This window comes from Octopus sinensis, linkage group LG7 (assembly GCF_006345805.1).
Source record: "Octopus sinensis linkage group LG7, ASM634580v1, whole genome shotgun sequence".
Lineage (NCBI taxonomy): Eukaryota > Metazoa > Mollusca > Cephalopoda > Octopoda > Octopodidae > Octopus > Octopus sinensis.
In genome coordinates this window covers 59,412,138-59,421,680 of record NC_043003.1, presented here as the reverse complement: position 1 = coordinate 59,421,680, position 9,543 = coordinate 59,412,138, and positions in this window count along the sequence as shown.

Below are 9,543 nucleotides of genomic sequence, written 5' to 3'. Positions count from 1 at the left end.
GATAATAAGCCCATGAAATGCATGACACACATTAACTATTCATACCTGAGAGTAAGTTTTTACGTGCTTGATTGAAATCGAACAATAAACACAAATCCCACTTCAACATTCAGCCATTTATAATATCTTTCTTGAGCGTTCATATTGCATACACATTGACGTCTATCTTCTCTATCCTGCACATATGCATCTATACCCTGGCTTCAATTCCAAAACACATTATTATTATTCCATATCACTACATCTACTTAAAACAAGCATCTTACTGGAGACTGTATGAAGCCCTAATTAATCAAATCTACGACAGTTCAATTGAAGCTAGTAGGCTGATATTTTGATGTCACTAACACCTCCTTGTAAAAGTATATTAATATATACGCTACAATAAGTTATGAGTAATTCTTTATTTTAATGTTAAATTGTTACTGTTATATTTGTATACATTCTTATATGCACCAGAATAGTTTAACTTCATGATAAAAAATCGTCGAGTCAGGGCAAGGCAAGGTCATGGGGAGTAGATGGCATATATGAAGTTGGGTGTATTGATCTTCATTCGATGCTCGATCTTAATTAGACGAAATTACACGACACAGTTTAGGCGGAAAGCCGCTTCAGCCAACGGTGAGTCTAGAATCAACCAACTAATTAGCGGATTATTGCAAGTTGATAGAAATCGTGATACCTCAACTTAGCTATTTGAAGGCATTATGGAGTTTTGGAACCTCAAAGTGACACCAATTGAAAGGCCGGTACTAGTAGTTCATGAACGTTATTATACATGCATCAATATACGTACAGATGGGCAGATGCATTCTTGTGTGATTCAGTCTATACCATTATCTGCGGATTCGTTTAGAACGGCGTATTATGCATCCACAGTTAATGCTTAGTTCGAGAGAGTGCAGCAGTACCCGTTCATGCGTAATGAATGCAGAGACGATAGAGGGAAATGCCTGTTGAATTTATCCTAGGATTTTACTGAATATAGTCGCTGATGGAGGCACTGACACTTAAGGGAGGTTTGGAAATCATTGCGATGAAATGGGCTCCAGTGGACAAATGTTGAAGTGAGCATAAATATGTACGTGTGAGTATATGTGGGCGTGCGCGCGTTTGTTTATATATATATATATATATATATATACAGATGTTGATATCAGGTCATTAAGAATGAAATGTCCGATTTTGAACTGAAAGTTTATTTTAATTTTTCTCAACAAAAAGCAATTATAGTTAATCAGAGTATGCACCTAAATTATGAACACAATTTTGTTATTTAATGGTATCTTATTTATGCCGGCAGCGAAGAAGTCTGGAGAGCCAGAGGTAATGATATCACGAAAGGCTCTTTTTGCATATTCTTCATATTTGAACTGTTTTCCTTACAAAAGGTTGTCTGGAAAACCTGAGAGTAAGTTAGTGAAAGATCTGGTGAACTTCAGAGTACTTCCAAGTTCAGTTCCCATAATTTGAGTAGCATTCTTTGTGCAACATGTGGTCGAGCATTGTATTGCAAGACAATTGGTCTGTCTCTATTGATTAATCTCGTTTTTTTAATTGCAAAGTCACTCATCATTTCATCCAATTCGTTGATGTATACATCCCCTGTAATGGACGTACCAGGTCTCATGAACTGTAGTGGATGACAGCGGCGCTGGACCACCAAATAGACACCATTAGCTTTTGTTGGTGAATATTCTGTTTTAGATTGTGCTTTGGCGCTTCGTCTCTATCCAACCACCGTGCAGAACGCCAGCTATTGTTGAAAAGAATACATGTTTTTATTACACGTAACAATACGATGCAAAAAACAGTTCGCTTTTATGCCGTGACAGCAAAGTACAGCAAGTGTCAAGACGACGTATCATTTGATGTCCGTTCAGTTCGTGTGGAATCCACTTGTTCACCTTCTGAAGCTTGCCGATTTCTTTCAGACGTTACAATACAGTTTGAATTGAAGCATCAAATCTTGCTGCTAATTCTCGCATAGTTTGAGATGCATCCGCTCCAACTTACAGTTTCCGGCTCATCATTATCCATCTTGGTTTCGGGTCTACCACGGGGCTGATTTTCAAGAGTAAAGTCACCAGACCGAAACTTCTCGAACCATCGACGTACAGTGCGCTCATTTACCACATCTTCACCAAACATCACTTTCATGAGCAGTCTGGGATACATAGGTTCCACGATGGGGCTCGTATTCATAAATAACAAGAATATTTTATCTATCCATCGGTTCACAAAAATTGATTTACAAGAGAAAACTCACAATATAATCAGACACCATGAATTGCAATTTGAAAAGTGATGTTATAACTCTCCAATGTTGTAAAACGAAGAACTGTCAGGACAAAACCTTGGTGCAGAAGAAAATCGGACATTTTATTCTTAATGGCCTGATAATTTGGTACTAGGATTGCTAGAAATAAGAGTCAAAACAACTCAATTGCCACCACAAATGCACTATCTTAAAGACTGACAAGGGATATAAATTCCTTAGCGGAATTTATATATATATATATATATGTATGTATGCATGTATGTATGTATACACACATATATACATGTGTGCATGTGCGCACGCGCATGTATGTGTGTTAGTGTGTGCGTGTTTGTGTGTTTGTTTGCATATTATCATAACTTGATACAGTATTGGCTGTGATGTAATTCACAAGCTCCCAACACTTTCGGTATGAAAAGTAGTACCGAAAGTCTTCTGTAGCTACTGGATTTGATGAGCATATAAACAGACTGGTACACGCTTATCAGAATTGATCAAATTAATGTAGACACCTCTGATAACTCAATAATATTCGAAAATTGATTACGGATATTCATCACTTCTTCCAATGTTTATATACATACCTGTTTCATTCCCTATATATATATATATATATATATATATACATACATACATACATACATACATACATACATACATACATACATACACGTGTTTTGTTTGTAATTATAAGACGGTTTGAACAACAAGGAACAATTAGCCAAAATTACTTCATCGTATTTTCCAATATTTCCTTTAAATACCACTTAACCTTTTAATTCGATTTTATGATCGGTGAGCCAAGAATAAACAGTGAATATGTTTAATTTTTGTTTATCTTTAAAAGCATTTTACAATAAAAGTGTTGATTAATATGGTCTATTAATTTCTGTATGTATTCCCAAAGCGATTATATATCTTCTACAACGCTCTGAAAGTAAATGTGAACATATTTTTATCGTATTTAATATGTGAATGACACTATAATGACTATTTAACCATGGTATACCATAGAATCATAACTTGGTATCCAACAAAATATAATGATTTCTTTTCTTATCGGCCAACGTCATGATTTGGTATATCCTATTTCAAGACTGGTCCTTTTGTAATAGATCGACAACTCATTTTTACCAGCTGAATGAACTGGAGCAGCGCAAAATAAAGTGTTTTGCTCAAGGAAGCAACGCGCAACCAGCAATCGAACTCAAGACCTTACGATTGTGCGTCGCTACATAGAATATCTACCTTAAAACCAGAACATCTAGATTGCAAGGGTAAAAGTTATTCAAAATACCAACCATAGTCACTGTCTATTTTTAAGTAACTGTGGCAACCATATCCTGCAAATATGAAAGTTTCTTTAGCCGTCTCTGGTAGCCACGCCCAGTAAGATAGAAACCTCATTCCGGAGGTCAGTACATTCCTAGCTCCTGATATATAAACGCAACATTGCCATTGAGCATTGCACCACTAACATAATAGTCCCCCTATCAGATACGAATGATACGTAAAGATTGCAAAGCTATAAGTAAAATTTGGTGATATAGAGACCTTCATTGTAGCAGAGCATGACCCCATTAATATTCCTCAGGGATTGGAGTAAACAATAACATAACTAGAGCAACTCAAAATTGAACCCTTTTCCTCTGCTATCAAGTGAATCAGGTCTGAGTGGTTAGCTGAAAGAGCAATATATTCTTTAAATACCAATGTCAATTAGCTCGACAAATTGTTATTTGGAAATTATCCAGGGAAAGAAAAGGCTACAAATCTGGGGATGGTGTTGCCAGAGATAAAGTTTCTGTAACTATCCAGTGGAACCCTTAAACTAAATTGTGATTCTCTGAATGCTCTTTCACATAATAAAACTTAAATTTGGAGTTTTCAGCTTGATTCTCAGGAACATGGACGTACCAAATGTAGTGAATGTCAAAGTCTGTAAATCTTCTCCCGGCTCTAAAATGTTTCCTGTGGTCCCTAGAAAAGCGATACTGTCCAGGGTCAGACACTGGACGCTTCTTTATGTTTAGGCGTCTCCAATTTTCATGGAAACTGTGGATGGCTTCAAAGTAAATAAGACACGATGGTAGACATTGAAAGGAATTGATTTTGATTTCTCAGTCCGATACATCTTTCATGGGAAATTATGTCGAGAAATTAATTAAAATGCATCCGAATAAGCAAACGAGAAATGTGGTTTCCCAAGATGCTTTATCAGTTTGATGAATTTCTGCATGGCATGAATTAGAGAGTCCAGTTGGTAAGGGGGACAATCAATAATAAAATTATCACATTAAATTTAATAATAAAACGCATTCGTTCAACATGACTAATTTTAATCTTAATTATTCGTAGCTGAAGATCAAGCTAGTATTACCGGATACACTGTCTCCAATACAAAATAGTATGTGCACGCACATTAGTGTGTGTGTGTGTGTTTCTCCGTATGTATTTGAGATATTAGAAATATTAATATACACAATTGGCTAAGAGAGTACGCACATAAATTGTTGGATATGAAAAAATATATATATTGCACACACACACACAGACACACACACATTCTCTCTCTCTCTCTCTCTCTTCTCTCTCTCACGCACACACACATAAGAATAAAAGAAATGCATATATATGCTTTTGAGAGCATGTCAGTGTGTATGTATATATATATATATATATATGTATGTATATATACATACATATATTCTATCATGCATATTCGTAAATTACACATATTTGTATGTATGCGTGTATGCATGTATGTAGGTATTTCTGAAAGCAATTATGTGTGTGTTTCTGTATGTATGTGTGTGACATTTCCATGTATATCTGTTTATATTTATATGCATACACACAAGTATGTACATGCATACATATGTATATACTCATCTTACCTTCTTTTACATCTTCATTCAATTTCACCATCTACTTATCTGATAAATATTACACCTATACGTATAAATATATATATATTATATATATATATATATATATATATATATATAATATATATATATAATATATATATATATACACATACATATATATACATGCATATATATACATATATATATACATATATATATACATATATATATACATATATTTCAATTTTTACATTAGATTTATGCATGGAAGCACGTGCATTTTGCTAGCTGCAGTGCCTATTGTTCAAATGCGTGTGTACCAACGTTTGCACACATATACTTGTGTGAGCATGTTTATATACGAATGTTAGTAGACATGCCCCTATGAGTGTGCCTGCGTTGCAAACCTGTATGTATACACCACGTATATTTACACATGTACAGCGGTGACGACAGTAGGTGGCGTTAATATACGAACCTATTGCAGCCTGTGGCTGTATATTTGCAAATAAATGAGAAACATTACTCTTCCATATTAATATAACTTGTCCTCTGAACTAGTCTCTGGGGACTATTTTATTTATGAATTCCTGAGAGGATTCCATCCACATTATAGTAGAAAGTGTCTAATTATATTAAGTAAGCAGTGGAGATAACGCCAGAAATTTCTACATCGTCAGACATATATTTAAGAATTGTTTTGATATAGTTCGAACATCGCCTACATCTCCCTAAATCACTATTATTTCATTTAGTTTAATAATTTGGCTTATTTTTCAATTGTCTTGGCTCTCTTTCTAATTTAGAATTTTCAATCATATTAACATTAGATTAATAGATAGATCTTTAGACTATTACATCGTTATCAATTTCTCATAAATATTTTTCTGAATAAGTTGAACTTTCTTGCAGATAAAGAGCAATATATTGGGTTAGCCAAAGAATCCGTACGATTCTTTTTTTTTTAAGACTCAAGTTTTAAACACAATGTGATATATTCAATCGATGATATAATCACCGTTTCGTTCCAGTAACTTCTGGGCAGATCACCTGGGCAGATCCATTCGGTCATGCTAATAAACTTCTTGGTTTTACTGGTGAAAAATTTTAATCTCACAAAACTGAAAACACAACCTTTGTTCAGGTCAACTCCTGCTTTAGATATTGGTTCTGGGGGTTTCCCGAGTTTCCGCTCTCACTGTGTGCGCTTTATATTGTTATAGAAGATCCATTTGTCGTCTCTGTTAACATTATCTTCTAGAAAGAATTGTTTTCCTCACGTTTCTGCAATGAATCGCAAATTGAAATATGTTGGGCGATGTTAGCTTTGTCCAGCTGATGCTGGCAAAACGGATTTGATGCAAATGGTCTTCAACACTCTATCTGTATATTTATGAAATATCTGCGACACCGCTGGTCATATAACGGGGTTTGTTGTCGCTATTAATCTCAGTTGGCCTATCAGACTAAAGTGTGTCTTGAACCGAAAAATTTCCCGATCGACATCTTGAAAACTACATCGGGCTCAATTGTTCCGTAATAAACTCCCCTCCGCACAAATATCACATACCTCTCTGAAGTTTTGCGTCAATTTGGTATCTCTTTTAAAGTAAAACAAGTTTGCAGCGCCGATAATGTTCTTTTGAGCTCTCCATTCTCAAGATAATCCGAAACACACAAAATACAACCTTCCACGTCACAAATTCGTGACGAGGAAGTTTTAACTATCAAACGAAGGAGCATACACAAGGGGCAGACAAATGCTTGATCATATAGTCAGTAAGGAATTGTTCCTGACATGAGGCATAGATTGCTTGAAATTTTTATTAACTGTCTGTCAGGTGAGACACATGTTGCTAACCAACTCCAATATACTAAAAATCTAAAATTTCGTTTCCTTTTATTCATTTATCTCAATTAGATTTAACAACCTCAGAATAACCAACAGAGTCACAAATGTTTGTTACATATATATATTATATATATATATATATATATAAATATATATGTATATACATATACATATACATATATATATGTATATACATATACATATACATATATATATGTATATACATATACATATACTATGTGGAAAACTCTTCTGCTAGAAGTAGATCCGCTATGGTCTTACCGCTAAGAAATGTTCTCACGAAAAATTTAGCAAACACCAGATCATTTCTTAGAGGTAAGACCATAGCGGTTCTTCTTCTTGCATAAGGGTTGCTCACATAGTGGTCATCCCTCTCTTATGTATATAATACAATTTACTGAACTTTCTGATTTTTATATGCTAGACCACTGGTGTTAAATTCATGTTAATTAAATCAACATCCAATGTTTCACCCTCATTTTAAAGTTATATTTATATACATATATTCAATATTACATTATGTCATACATATAGTAAGATAACAGTAGCGCAGTTAGTAGAAGGTAGGAAGGTAAAGGAAGGTGAAATGAAATATAATAAAATAAGGCAAGATAAAATACACTAAAGAGTAGTAGAGTACAAAGATGTATGGGAAGGTCTAATTTTTTGTAATAAATCTATGGGTATAAAAAAATGTATATATATGTATGTGTATGAGTTTGTATGTGTGTGTGTATCTGTGTGTGTGTAACTTTCTGGTTTGTGTTTGATTTAAGTAGCGATGGAAAAAGATGGAAGTATTTTTTACTCACTGAGGAGTGACCAATGCGCTAAAAAACATGTCAGGGTAAAATCGTATATTATTCTTTGAGTCAGAATCAGAACAGTGTTTATTTACTTCTGATTAGTCATTCACAGAGGATTCGTGAAAAACTCTAGTTTATACTGTACATAAAAAGATGCTAATTACATAATCATACCGTTAATAAATGCGCTACGTGCTAATTTGTCTAGTTATTCCAAATAATTTCTTTTTTTGTGTGGAATTAAATTAAATTTATTAATTCTTGTGAGCTCTCTTTGTGGATTGAAAGATCAGAGAATTACTTGCAAACTCCTGATTGCTGTATGAACAGAAAAATGCATGTCAAACATTCTTCTTTATTCTGTGAGCGAATAAAATATAAAGATATATTCATATCAGTTTAAAATTTAGTTTTATGTACGTACATATAAATACGCAGGGGTATTGAAAAGTAACTCCCTATTTTAAAATACTAATAATTTATTTATTAACTATAATTTTTAGAAAAAGTAAATATATAATTAACAGGGGATCTTGAAGCAATCCAGCGAAGCTTCACAAAGAAAATCGTCTCACTGCAACAGCTCAGCTACTGGGAAAGGCTGAAGCAGCTACGACTCTACTCTTTAGAGCGAAGGCGGGAAAGTTATGCAGTAAAATACATCTAGAAGATCCTGGAAGGGATTGTGCCAAATTTTGGCATTGAAAGCTACACAAATGCCAGACCTTGTCGCTACTGCACAATGCCAAAGATCCCAGCAATGCCGTTGCGCTTCAGGACCAGTTACTGCAACAGCCTGGGTTTCAGGGGCCCAGATCTTTTTAATATTCTCCCAAAGAGGGAGACCTACACAAAGTGGATGCTGGTGTTTTCAAATAATAACTGTATCTCCTCCTATCGAGAGTCCCAGATGTACCTACCTCGCGACAGGAGGCGTAAATGAGAGTAGTGACATCAAACTCCCTTATTCACCAAATATCAATAATCAGTGGAGGCTCTCAATAATAACAGTGTAGCAAAACGGCGGTGCCCCAGCATGGCCACAGCTTTCAACTGAAACTGGTAAGAAAAATATGAAGAAAGCATGGAGTTTTATTTAAAATTCCATATAGGCAGCAGCATTCGCCACCAGTTCCCCAGCCCGCCCGGGAACCGCTTCAACCGGTTTCATTAGGAACTCTTGCGTATTCGCCTTTCAAGTTCTTCCGAATTTTGGGGTTTGTTAGAGTAGATTTGCTCCTTTAACCAGCCCCAAAGAAAAAGTCGAAGGGTGTGAAATCAGGGCTTCTGACCAGCTAATCATGCTGACTTCGACGATCCATCCATCTCTGAGGGAAGTGGGAATTTTCCAGCCATTTATGAACAACAATAGCAAAATATGCAGGAGCGCCACCTTGCGCAAACATGAAATCTTCAATATTCTCCCGAGTGCTGATAGCTGGCTACATTTCATCTTGCAGCACGATGAGGTAGCTTTCAGAATTCATGGTACTGCAAAGGATGAAAAGACCTACAATCCTGTCTGAAGTCATTCCACACCATACCGTAACCTTCTGCTGATTCTGCTTTTATCAGAGGTAATACGAGGATTCTCTCCAGCCCAGTAGTAGCAGTTGTGAGGGTTCACAAACCCCCGATATGGAATACCACTTCATCACTCTAAAGGATATTTCAAAAGAGATCGGACCATGTCTGTAGTGCTTCTAATTT